Here is a 14,444-nt window from a genome sequence, read left to right as displayed (position 1 = left end):
CACAAAACTACGTCGTCTATCGCAAAGATAAGCCCACTGCAGATGGCGGTGTCTTTTTGCTTGTTTGTTCATCATTACAGTCTTAAGCGATTGATTGCGAGTGCTATGCACTGGAGTCTGTATGATGCAAAATAGTCTTATCTGATAATTTCACGTTTAGTGTTGGAGTGGTTTATCGCTCGCCCAGCTCAGATATTAGCACAGTGCAAGCATTATATGAAATTCTCACCGAGGCGTCAGCTAAGACGATGCTTCTTGGAGGTGATTTTAATCTGCCTGGGGTTTCTTCGTGCAGTGATACATGCAGAAGTCCTGTCGGGCGCATGAACCTTGCGATGAGAAATAGCATGGACACGTTTGGTCTGACGCCGTACGTTGCCTATCCTACTCGCAATGATGCTGTGTATTCTTACTGTTTTGTACCTCGCCGGATTTCGTAAGAAATGTGACTGTCATTCCGGGAATTACCGACCATGTCGCTGTTGTTGCCAGTATCTTAAACGCAAAAAATCGTGTGAAGCTATGTACGAGTAGAAGGGTCTACTTTTATGAGAAGGGTGACTAAGAAGCAATTTCTAAAAAAACTTTGTAACTTCTTTTCTGTTTTCGAGTGCTCATCTGAGGAGCGTAATATGCATGATATGTGGGACAATTTTAGGTATATGTTACTCGAGCTGGTAAGTGCGCAAATCCGAAATGTTGATTCTCCACGGCTTAAAAAGCACAAACAGTCATCGGTAACAACACATTGCTAAATGTTATCAAGAAAAGGATGAGGGTATTTAATGCATTCAAGAAAAGCGAATAAGCTGCTCATTTTGGAAAAATACATACGATTACCTGCGAATCTAAGCTAAAGGTAGGAAAAACTACAGATGACTGCTTCACCGAGCTGAGCAACAAAATGAAATGAGACCCTAAAATGTTTTGGAAGTACTTAAAAAAAAGTGTGGTTCAGATTCCTTCGGAACAAATGAGTTAAATTATAATGGTAAGATAATTATGGAAGACAGGGGTAAGGGTACGTGCCTAAACAACTTTTTTTCATTTTGTATTCTTACCCAAAAAAACTTGTCATATTCATCGACCTATAATGAATATTTTGCCTAAGCTTCCTGTTGAGCTTAGCGTTAATGGACCTAAAAAAATATTGAAGGATGTTGATGAGAGTAAATCTGGAAACTAGAATTTCTCCGCGCAATGTTTGAGCTCACGTTTCTTCAAGTTTTCCACATGGTCATGATGAAGTGCAGAGGCTGAACCCTCATGCTTCTGTTCTATTTTGCGGCGCAGGATGCAAGATTCCAGTATAGCCATGCGCTGCACTCATTGGTCAAAGATACTCAGAGAATGGCGTCCCTGTACTTCGTGGTTAAATTTCAACAGCATTTTTTTTCTAAAGCTAAGCGCCATTGTGCTGCATAAATTACATTTTTGCAGCTCTGTGTGTACCGTACTTTTTTGTTTTGAATCAACTAATATGCACAGTTCACTATATTTGTACTGTTTAATACAACCACTTCTTGATAGTAAATATTAAGTGTGATGTTTAACTAACTTAAACTTATGCACCACTGCATGTGTTTAAAAAATTTAGAACGGACACATTTGAAGCTCCTTTTAGCAACCAGAGTATGGCCGAATAAATAAACTATATTCCCTCATGTCCATGCTTACATGCTACTGCAAGCCCTAATCTTGCATTACTGCAACTAAGCGCAAATAATTTCGAAATTTACAATCTAATTTAAAAGACTTCATCTACCTTTTGTGGGCAACAAAATGCTCTAATGAACGGTGATTTGTTTTTACAAGGACCCTATTGATACTGCAGTTAGCACCCAAACCGTAATAAATATGGAATATTTCAGTCTCTTCTTTTCTAATAAGAAGATAATCTATTCTAAATGACATATTATGTAAAAGAGCAGTGCCTTCGGGTTGCAAGACAAAATAGAAAAAAAACTGGAATTGTAATTATAAAATCTGCTACACGGCCTTTTTGTTTAGATATTGACGCCGTTATCGCACACCACTGCAGCGTGCGCGGCGCGCTGGGAAACTACAGGAAGCAGTAAGGCTGACATTCTATCCACAACACGGTTTTCGAGAACGTCTAGATCTGGACACAGCAGTTGTACGTGGGGATAAAACGTCACGGCCATAGACTCAAATGCCGTTGCGTTTACCAGTTCTGCTCCATGATTTATATTTACGTCCGATAGTATGTAACGAATTTTTATACCAAGGAATTAGCAGGCTAGTTGATGCGCGGAACACGGATCACCCTGTAACAGGTAGAGCAGAAATCGCAGAGCAAGCAGCCGACGGCCGACGAGCACGGATGGAAACGCAAAACCACCTCGAGAGCTTGGTTGCCCAGGCACCGCGCGGCAGACCAGATCCGTGCTCGCCGACTAGAAGGAACCATAAAAGGACTGCAATGACTTAGTATCCCGTGATGTTGGCTGTACCACGTGACAAACGTAACACACGCGGGCGCAAAATACAGACTGTGCAAAATGCCTTCTTTCTAATAATTGTAAATCATACCCTTCAATATCCTGAATATCTTGGCTAATGTCTTAAAAGAATTGAGAGCCACACGGAGTATGATATGCTATCATAGGTGTAATCAAAGCCCAAAATACGAATAGAACTGCTCTTTTGAAGACGAAAAAGGGGACTTAGACGTGTCTGTGTGGAACAAGGGAACGAATAACAATATTTTGAAAAATTTAGCGCTGCACCTGAAATATTTCCTTACTCAGTGAAAATTCGAAGGCTGTAGAATTAGCTGTATTCATTCCTGGGATACAATGTGATGTCATCGGCGAAAGCTGTCACCCTCACAACACCACTGCCAAGGACTCGCAGACGGCGCACGTGAGGGTCTCTCAATACCGAGCACAGAAATGGCTCCAGGCTGAGCACAAAGAGTACACGAGTGACGGGAAATGGCAATCTTTCATGACCATCAAGGAGTATAGTACTTCGGATATTTCAATAGGCATTCCTAATAAGTTCAGCGAAATTTGATGAAAAGCCGAACGAGGTCAGTACATTAAATATGTAGCGATGCTCAAGGCGATTGAATGCCTTATCTTGATTTAATGATACCAAGAGACTTTGTGCTGACCAGGTCAGCGTGTACGTCATTATGTCACGCGTAACGAACCAGACACTGCGTATCTCCCCGTCAGGCACCGAGAATGCCTGATGGGTTCATATTAATGAAGGCATCAAGCTTCCCTAGCGTCAATATTGAGAAGCGTGATTGGCCTCCATTTCTCTCGACGAACTCTCGATGGATCTGGATGGATCGTATTTAGCTATCAGCACAATACTGCCGTCGCCAAAACTAGCCGTAAATTCAAAGCACTTGAAAAAGCGGCTGGTAACAGGTACGAAAGCGGCATCAATATCTTCCCAGAACGTTAAATAAAACTCAACGTGTAACCCGTCTGGCCCTGCGGCCGAGCCACGCTTCATGGAAGATAAAGCGGTCTTCACCTCATCTGCTGAGAGTCGTGCACAAAGACGGTTAGCTACCTCAAGTGGAACCTGCGGCAGCCCCCAAAGCATTGTACCAGATCCTCGAGAACCAGAATATATTTGCATACTCGTACGCGCAATGTTTTCAAAATGCGTTACAAAGAGCGAATGATCACGCGCGGGAGGCGATGTAACAGGAAGTGCTGTCGGGGCCGCAGAACCGAGTGCATTCGGTTGTCTAAAAACCGGGTTTCTTGCAATTCGCAGGACTTCATGGTGTGCACACGAATTACATGTGCATCCACAAGCAGCAGTTGACAAAGACGGCGCCGCGATGTGGCGTTGGAAACGCCTCCGTATCTCACGCTGCCAGGACCGCATTAGCGGAGTCAGTTGATTGACCGGAAGGGCAATACGAAGCTCTGCAGCAGTATCCGCCAGTTCTTCTGACGAACGTCCTCTGAGTGCAGGCCATTCAACTGAACAATGCAGGCGCCACGGCACCTTGAGCGTGCCCCATGACTCTGGGTCAGATCTGGAAACAGAGGTGCGTAAGACTCTTGACAAACAAGGCCACAAGCGCGCGTCATATCGAACGCGGATGTCTAGACACCAAAGTTTTACTGATGAGGTAGCAGGGAAGGAATTTCAAGTATAACTGGTGTGTGATCGGAAATATAAGTAGGGGATGAAGGTAACGTTATGACATCATATTGGGAGGCATACTGAGCTAAATTGGTTGGCACATACGCACGGCCCAACCTGCTTGATGATGCGCCGCGTCGCCACGTCCAGACAAATGAAGAGTCACGAAAAATTATATATGTATCCAGCAACGAAAAGTGCTTGACGAGGCGACGCAGCTCCGGTGCGTTCCAATCAGAGCGACCCCAGCCCGGGCCTTGCGAGTCCACTCGCGTGTCTAAAGTAAAATTTAAATCCCCGACAAGCACCATGTGATGACCGTCCAGCAAATACACGTCTAAGGCATGAAGAAAATCAATTGACTCACCGGCTTCCGTGGGTCCATATATGCACAAAATCCGTAACCTAAATGAAGATAGTACATAATAAAATGCCAATATCCGCCCTGCCCCGTTATAAAGATACATGATCTGCTTGCAAGAGAGTTTTGTTGAAAATAATAATACCGACTCCACTAGCCCGTGACGCCCCGAAAGAGAAAAAAAAGGCAGTCTAGGTTGAGAGTGTGAGTGTGTAGGTTGAGAGAAGCAAGGACATGTCCATTGGTGAAAAATTTGTTTCTTGAAACATAGAATGCCACAATTTTTATCGTATGCCAGGCTGATAATTTCGGAACGTTTTATAGGAGTGCAGAACCCGTGTGTGTTCAATGAAATTATATTCAGGGTGCCAGCCATATTTAATAAAAGTGTCATCAAACTGACCTGGTCATGTTATGCAAAAAAGAAGTGAGGCGTGCAGACAGGAGACAAGAGTAGAGAAGAGGACAACACGAACAACGACTATCAACTGAAGGGAGCACTGAGGCGAAAAAAGTAAGAAGACACAAAACTCCTCTGCGCATGCTCAGGAATGGTAACACCACGTGTCAGTCGAGTACACGTGCCGGTCTACGTGAGAGATAACTGTTAAGGCAGTTAATCTCTTCCTTATGTAAAGTGATTGAAGGCTGACTCACGCACGCACTTCCACCATTATAGATATGCCATGCCTCTACCATAAGACGCGTATCTTCCTTCTTATGCCTGTACAATATCGCGCATTCATCTAACTCTGGCGTGCAGTTACAATCTCGGCATTGTGGCGAAAGATTAGAAGGCGATCCACCGGTTAACGCACTTTTATGTTCCATTAGCCTCTGATTGATGCAGCGCCCCGTTTACCTTACGTAGAACTGGCCACAGCTAAGGGGAATTTTGTAAACCACACCCATACCACAGTGAGCAAAACTGTTCTTATTGTGCTTCATTGGACAAATATCTGTTCGTTTTTTGCCTTTTACCCACTGCTGTTTATTCTGTACGGCAGCGCATATCTTACCTAGCTTATTGGGAGCAGTCGAAGGAACATTAACGTCATACCTACTTGCAACTTTTTTAAGCCTGTGCGACACTGAATGAATATACGGAATAGCCCCTACTCTTTTTTGCTATTATTACTTTCTGTAATCACGTCCGTCCCTCTCGAAACTGACTTCTTTAGGCGCTCAACCACAGTGCCCACTGCGACACTAGGATAACCTGCTTCTAATAGGCGCCAGACCTGCGCATTAAAACTGGCGCTCATTTTGTGCATGCAGGATCTGGTGAGAGAAGACTTAAGACACGACATGGCAATTCCGTTTTTTACTACTTTGGAATGCTTGCATCGAAAGTTTAGCAACGGCTGCGAAGATCTTGGGGTCGAGTACTGCCAACAAACATGATTTTGTTCGAAGATCAAGGAAATGTCAAGAAACTTAATTACGCGTCGCTGAGGGAATTCCTTGGTAAACTTTAATCCTACCCCATCAAGTTTAAATTGCTCGCTTACTGAGGTAGCAGTGGAATGGAGTTCTTCCCTACTGCTAAAAATCAGGTAATCATCAACGTAACGAAATATCTTGATAAAGCTATCACCTGAGGCTTTCTCTAAGCAGTTGTCCACCTTACTCAGGTAAATGTTGCTAAGAATAGGGGCAAACTTTGAGCCAATACAAATGCCTGATTCCTGCACAAAAACGCCATTTCTCCACCCAATCAGTGTCGACTTTAAGTACATTGAAATAATTTCTAGAAAAGCTCCCGTGGAAACACCGCATCTGTCAATAAAAGCCGACTCTTGCAGGAGTTCTTTAATGCACTCATTTACGGAATTTAGCGAGCCGTTATGCGGCGAGGAATAATAGAGGTCTTCGATATCCATACTAAAAGCTGTACAATCCCCAGGATTTTCTTCTCTCAAATGCTGAACTAGTGCCTGAGAATTACGTAAGCAAAAGGGGTCTGAAAAAAGTAGTGAAGCTAAGCAGTTCTGTAGGTAACTGGCGACACAGACCTGCCACGTCCCTTTCTCTGACACTATAGCACGAAAAGGAATCTCTTGTTTATGGGTCTTGGCCGAAAAAAACAGCTCTAAGGTGAAGGATTTAGCTGTCTTGACATTACATACAAGCCTATCAAGATTATGTCTTGACAAGAGGTCAACCGCACGTTGCTCAACTACCGAAGGCTTGAGTTTTACTGGCTGTAAATTCTTTTCTATGGCTGAAATCGCTTTTTCTGAAAACATGCCATCTGGCATAATTACGGAATAACCTTCCTTGTCAGATATAACTGGTCTAAGCTTATGCTCCACAAGGTAATCAACTAACGGTCGGACAGGGCCAGGCGTCTTAAGTGGCTTTTCTGCATGCCTCACTTCTTTTTTGCATAATGAATCCTTACGAACTAGCTCAGCTTTCTGTCGTTCTGGTCATGTTGTCAAGTTGGCGTCCAGGGAATAAGTCCAGGAAACATGCAGTACACACTCCACTTGTTCGACCCTTTCGAAGGAAGGCGAGTGGCGGCATTGATGAGTGGCGGCACCCACGATGATAATGAAAGAGGGAATAGACTAGAGGAATTTGACATCCCACAAGTTACGCCAGAAGAAGCAAAGGAATTCAGAAGTGTTGGGCTTGGGCTGGTTGGCAATACATAGTTACACTAGAAGTATAGCGCGGGAAGGACGATCGATAAAGATTAGACAGGACAAGCGCGACGCAGGACAAGCGCTTGTCCTCTATAGTCTTTGTCGATCGTCCTTCCCTCGCTATGCATCTTTCCACCTATGCATAGCTCCAAAGGCTTCCTTTACATCGTTACACTAGAAGCATAGCGCGGGAACGACGATTGACAAAGGACGTCCAGGACAAGCGCTTGTCATGCCTAGTCATTGTCTATCGTCCTTCCCGCGCTGTGCTTCTAGTGTAACGAAGTAAAGGAAGCCTTGGGAGCTATGCAAAGGTGGAAGGTAGCTGGGGAGGATCCGGTAACAGCAGATTTGTTGAAGGATGGCATGCAGATTGTTTTAGGAAAACTGGCCAACCTGTATGCGCTATGCCTCATGACCTCGAGCGTACCGGAATCTTTGAAGAACGCGAACTTAATCCCAACTTAGTCCATAAGAAAGGGGATGCCAAAACTTAAAAAAATTATAGACCGATCAGTTTATTGTCTGTTGCCTACAAAGTATTTACTAAGGTAATCACAAATAGGATCAGGAGCACCTTAGACTTCTGTCAGCTAAAGGACCAGGCAGGAGTTTGTTAAGGCTACTCAAGAATAGACCATATTCACACTATCAATTGGCTGATAGAGAAATGTGCGAAATATAACCAATCTTTATATATAGCTTGCATTGATTACTAGAAAGCGTTTGATTCATTCGAAACGTCAGCAGTCATGCAGGCATTACGGAATCATGGTGTAGACGAGCCGTATGTAAATATACTGAAATGTACCAGTAGCGGCTCCACAGCCAAGTAGTCCTGCATAAAGAAAGGCGTCAAAGAAAGAAACAAAGAAAGGCGTCAGGCAGGGAGACACGATCTCTCCAATGCTATTCACAGCGTGTTTACAGGAGGCGTTCAGAAACCTGGATTGGCAATAATTGGGGAGAATACGTTAGTAATTTGCGATTCGCTGACGATGTTGCCTTGCTGAGCAACTGAGGGGACCAACTGCAATACATGCTCACTGACCTGGACAGGCAAAGCAGAAGGCTGGGTCAAAAAATTAAACTGAAGAAAACTAATGTTTAACTCTCTGAAGAGAACAGTAGTTTAGGATAGGTAGCGAGACACTGGAAGTGGTAACGGAATACTTGTATTTAGGGCTGGTATTGACCGCGGATCATGAGCCTGAAATGGGCGTGAAACTAGCATGGCTGCAACAGGGCACTTCACGATGTTACTACTGCTTATGCAGGTCACCGGCGCTTCTTCCACGCGACAATGCGCCAGGAAAACACTGGCGTTCCTTCAACATTGGAAGGAGCCATGCATTTCGCAAGCACTACGAGCGCAGACAGCCTTTGAATCCCAAATAGCACTTGATGACGACAGCGGGATGACATCGGCTAACAATCCGGATTTCGGCGCATGTGGGATTCTTGCCAACAACCATTTGAGTGATTACCGGCTGGACGGCATCAGTCCGTTTAACAAAGCAGCTCTCTTGACTTCATCGAAGGGGTGTGGGACCAGGATGGCTGCAACAGTGCACTTCACGATGTTTCTACAGTTTATGCAGGTTAGTAATAAGGAATCCTCTTTTTTTTCATTGTTTAGCTTGCCAGTTTCACCCTTAAAATTGTTTCATTGTGTTCTGTCGCAGTCATCTACGCAACACCGTTCAAGGAAACAGTTTCGGCTGTTTCGCCGCTTCTCGCTTATTCGCTGCTTTTGATATTATTTGGCGACATTGAACTGAATCCCGGACCTTCTACCGAGGAGACCTTGCAGCAGCTCTTGGCCGGCCAGAACATGATTAATGAGATGCTAAACAGCCTTGAATCTGTACAGGCTGCAAACAGGCTCGCTATAGACAAACTATGTGGTTGTATCAAATCTCTTGAAACAATGTTAACCAACATTGATGAAATAAACTGTTCCCTGACGCAGTGCAACCAACAGCACGAGACTCAGGGTCGAGCTTTCAGGTCCTTAACGTCAAAGGTGGGTAGGCTGGGTAGCTGTGCCATGACACAGCCTCCTTATCCCCTGACTTTCGCAATGCAGGTACTCGTATTTACCTTCGCATACGTCTTGCTAGCCCTCTTGAACGGTTCATAAGTTGTCCCACCACTACTGGAAATGCCGTTCTACCACGGGAACCTCGGAGCCTTTGTTATGAGCGCTTCGGAAGCGTCGATGAATGCCGCGCTCTTTCACTGGATCCTCGACACCGGATGGAAAGCGAAAGCGGCAGCGACAACATCGTTCCTGCTAGCGTATAAAGAGCTCCGACTCCCGCCTGCGCTTTGTGGGCTCGGTAGCTGTGCCATGATACAGCCTCCTCATCCACTGACTTTCGCAATGCAGGTCGGTAAACCATACTGCCTTTTTGCTAAAAGAACTAATAACTACTGTCTGGTACAGCTGCCGAGCCTGCAGTGTTGCATTTTTGTCGCGGGTGAATGTTTTGGTGTTATAAAATTCCTCCTGCTCTTGTCGGGCGATATAGAGACGAACCCTGGTCCTAACAATTTGGACTGTGTTCTTGCTAAGCTGGATCTTATTTTGTTATAGCGCAAGCTTGACAAGGACAAAAGAAGGCACATCAGACACACACAGCGCTACTTTCAACAACAGGTTTATTTCTCGTTCTCGTCGCTATATATACACCCTCGACCCGTCATACACCACGTGTAACATTTTTGGAAAAATAAACAAAAGATATAAACTGGGAACCACACGTAGGCAGTTTTTGATTCACATATTGAAAGACATGTACACGTTCAACGCGAACAAAGATAATTCAGCTCTTTTGATGATAATGAAATGGAAGTTTTACTGACGCATGCATCGCCGAATGTTGCTATGTGTCTGGCTTCTATTATCAAGCGCGTCATTTCGCACCTGCTTCTACTCATGATCACTGTTTCTTTAAATCTTGGTCTGCAGTTGCATCTCTGGCAATGGATGGCAAGAAAGCCGTCAGGGGCCACGTTGTTAACTTTGTTACTATGTTCTCGTAGCCTGTCATTTATGCATCTACCTGTTTGACTGGTGTAGGATTGTCCACAGCTGAGAGGAATACGGTAGACCACGCCGGCGATGCAATCAACGAATTTGTTTTTATGTTCTTTTTCGCATGCGCTACGTGGGATTCTTTCCGGCCTTGTGGTTTTACAGAGGCTGACCAATTTATTAGGTGCCGAAAACACAACGTTAATGCCGCTCCTTCCAGCAATCTTCTTTATTCTATGGGACAATCCGTGTATGTAGGGGATGACGGCAACCTTTCCTTTGTTCATGTCAGTGCTCGACACGTGCACCTGCTCCGAACTGCTTTGCTGCGCCTTCTTAAGCAGTCCTTCTGCGACTGACACAAGCACGTGGCTCGGGTAACCAGCGCAGCTTAAACGCGAGGCTTGCCGTTCGAAGCTATCGTACATTAGGTGTTGGCATGATTTTTGCAGTGCTTCGCTGAAACACATCTTCGCGATTCCCCTCTTCACAAGCTTTGTATGCGCGGAATGAAACGGTAAAAGTGGCTTACTTGCCCTAGGTTCGTAACACCAGCAGGTTTCGTTATCGGTGAGCACAAACTTAACGTCAAGGAATCTAATCCTCCCGTCACATGGCATTTCAATGGTCACTTCTAGTGGATTTAGACAGTCACGAATAGTGGTAAAAACAGGAGCACATTCATTAGTAAAACAAGCAGATGAACAGTCAATTAAAACTAAAAAGTCGTCAACATATCTAAAAACCTTTACAACCTTAAATTCGTGAAGGCGCCGTGACAGGTCTCTGTCAAGTTTAGCTAAAAAGAGATTACTTAGCACTGGTGCTAGGCGAGAACCTATACACACTCCTTGTTTCTGCAGATACAGGGTACCTTTGTTCTCGATAAACGTAGATGACAAATAAAACCTAAGTAATACTAAAAAATTGTCAATGGATGTACCTGCTTCCGTGCTAAACCTAACGGCACCATATGTATCTATGCAACTGTCAATACAGGTTAATAATTCTGATTGTGGCAGAGAATAATAAAGGTCTTTAACATCGGCAGAGAAGGCCTTTAACCGTTGATTTAGAATTACTTAGGTTTTATTTGTCATCTACGTTTATCGAGAACAAATGTACCCTGTATCTGCAGAAACAAGGAGTGTGTATAGGTTCTTGCCTAGCACCAGTGCTAAGTAATCTCTTTTTAGCTAAACTTGACAGAGACCTGTCACGGCGCCTTCACGAGTTTAAGGTTGTAAAGGTTTTTAGATATGTTGACGACTTTTTAGTTTTAATTGACTGTTCATCTGCTTGTTTTACTAATGAATGTGCTCCTGTTTTTACCACTATTCGTGACTGTCTAAATCCACTAGAAGTGACCTTTGAAATGCCATGTGACGGGAGGATTAGATTCCTTGACATCAAGTTTGTGCTCACCGATAACGAAACCTGCTGGTGTTACGAACCTAGGGCAAGTAAGCCACTTTTACCGTTTCATTCCGCGCATACAAAGCTTGTGAAGAGGGGAATTGCGAAGATGTGTTTCAGCGAAGCACTGAAAAAATCATGCCAACACCTAATGTACGATAGCTTCGAACGGCAAGCCTCGCGTTTAAGCTGCGCTGGTTACCCGAGCCACGTGCTTGTGTCAGTCGCAGAAGGACTGCTTAAGAAGGCGCCACAAAGCAGTTCGGAGCAGGTGCACGTGTCGAGCACTGACATGAACAAAGGAAAGGTTGCCGTCATCCCCTACATACACGTATTGTCCCATAGAATAAAGAAGATTGCTGGAAGGAGCGGCATTAACGTTGTGTTTTCGGCACCTAACAAATTGGTCAGCCTCTGTAAAACCACAAGGCCGGAAAGAATCCCACGTAGCGCATGCGAAAAAGCACATAAAAACAAATTCGTTGATTGCATCGCCGGCGTGGTCTACCGTATTCCTCTCTGCTGTGGACAATCCTACATCGGTCAAACAGGTAGATGCATAAATGACAGGCTACGAGAACATAGTAACAAAGTTAACAACGTGGCCGCTGACGGCTTTCTTGCCATCCATTGCCAGAGATGCAAGTGCAGACCAAGATTTAAAGAAACAGTGATCATGAGTAGAAGCAGGTGCGAAATGACGCGCTTGATAATAGAAGCCAGACACATAGCAACATTCGGCGATGCATGCGTCAGTAAAACTTCCATTTCATTATCATCAAAAGAGCTGAATTATCTTTGTTCGCGTTGAACGTGTACATGTCTTTCAATATGTGAATCAAAAACTGCCTACGTGTGGTTCCCAGTTTATATCTTTTGTTTATTTTTCCAAAAATGTTACACGTGGTGTATGACGGGTCGAGGGTGTATATATAGCGACGAGAACGAGAAATAAACCTGTTGTTGAAAGTAGCGCTGTGTGTGTCTGATGTGCCTTCTTTTGTCCTTGTCAAGCTTGCGCTATAACAAAATAAGATATGCCGTACCAACAAGCCCCTATTGCTATCCTCATCGGCTAAGCTGGAGACGTTGTGAACTGGTCAGGACCAAATAATCACCAATGTACAGGACCTTAAACGCCAGATTTGTTCTATTTACATCACTATTTCTGATCTAAGCAAGCGCGTAGCAGACCCAGAAAGTGTTTTCCAGGGTGTGTCTACTCTCAAAACCGATTTACAGTCTGCCCACTCTGTATCCGCTAAGAGTGCTGATCTTGTTACGAACATTGAAGCTCGGTTAGATGACGCGGAAAATAGGTCAGCCCGCAAAAATTTGACATTGTATGGCCTTTCGGATTGTAATTCGCGCGAAACATTTGTTCAATCGGAATAAATGCTAATCCACCATTGTCGTGACAAATTACGGATAACATTGGACCCATGTCAAATTGATCGTGCACATCGTTTGGGCCGCTACGAAGAAGGCCGCCAACGGTGGATTACAGTGAAATTTTTGTCCTCTAAAACAAAAAAACTGTTCTCTCAAACGGGCCCAAGTTAAAGGGAACCGATTTTAGCATCGGAGAAGACTTTTCTTTTCCTGTTCGCAAAGCGCGCAAACACCTCGCGTTTGCAAAAGCAGTAACCGGTCCGTTCTACCTGCGGTACAAGGCATTGCTTCTCGGAAAGAAATGCTACACATTTGATGCTGCCATGGAAATGGTTACGGAAATAGCATAGCGCTTACCTCGCCATCGACACAAACCTAATCTTTGCGATACCGCCCCTCGAGAAAATATTTGCCTCTCGGTTATCTACACCACCAAGCGCAGCCTAATTCCAAAGAGCGACCTCGTGTCCAGCCTCGTGTCTTCAACGGGCAGAAACCTGCTCATCTTAACAAAGACTTGGCTGGTTGACAATATAATTCTTTAAAACTTCTTTCTGGGCGAGTTGGTGCATACTTGACATAAAAATTGTTACAGCGCTAACACATGCAACCACAATGTATGAAGGACGGGACACAAGCGCTTGTGTGCCGTCCTTCATACTTTGTGGTTGCATGCGTTTGCGCTGTAACAATTTTTATGTCAAATGAAAATATAAGTGACGCTGAAGTTCTTTGCAACCTACCAAACTTTAATATTTTGCGTGCTGATCACACAAATCCTCGAGGGGGTGGCATCCTTATTGCTACAAGCAATCAGCTACAGTGTTCCCACATTAACATGTCATCAGACCTTGAAATAATATGGTTCCTTTGTCGCGCCACACCGGTATCTATATTAATTGGCGTTTGTTATATACCCCCTCATAATAGCCCCGACTTCCCCCGTAAACTGCACAACATCTTAACCGAACTTAAAGCTAGACACCCTAAGGCACACGTCCTTCTTTTTGGGGATTTCAACTATCCTGGCCTAAATTGGTGTGCCCCTCGTCAACCTATCTCTAGGCAGGATGAATATCGTGAATTTATGGATGTCTGCCTAAATTTTAACCTAGCCCAACTAGTAACACGCATCGCCGGAGATACTGCTAACATTCTTGACCTCATACAATATAGCCACTCTGACAGCCTCAATGCTATTACTTATCTCCCTGAAATCAGCAATCATAAAGTCATTCATGCATGCTTTAACTTCACCCCAATAACAAAGCAACTTGCCAAAAAAGAATTTCTCTTTACAACAAAGGAAACTATGAGGCCTTCAACGCGGAATTGGAGACCTTTTCCCATCATATCAGGAGTGATTTGACGAACGAGACATCCACACAAACTGGTCAATGTTTAAATATAAGTTGAAGGATTTGACTAATAAATATATCTCTAA

This window comes from Dermacentor albipictus, chromosome 2 (assembly GCF_038994185.2).
Source record: "Dermacentor albipictus isolate Rhodes 1998 colony chromosome 2, USDA_Dalb.pri_finalv2, whole genome shotgun sequence".
Taxonomy (NCBI): Eukaryota; Metazoa; Arthropoda; class Arachnida; order Ixodida; family Ixodidae; genus Dermacentor; species Dermacentor albipictus.
This window is presented reverse-complemented; position numbering follows the sequence as displayed.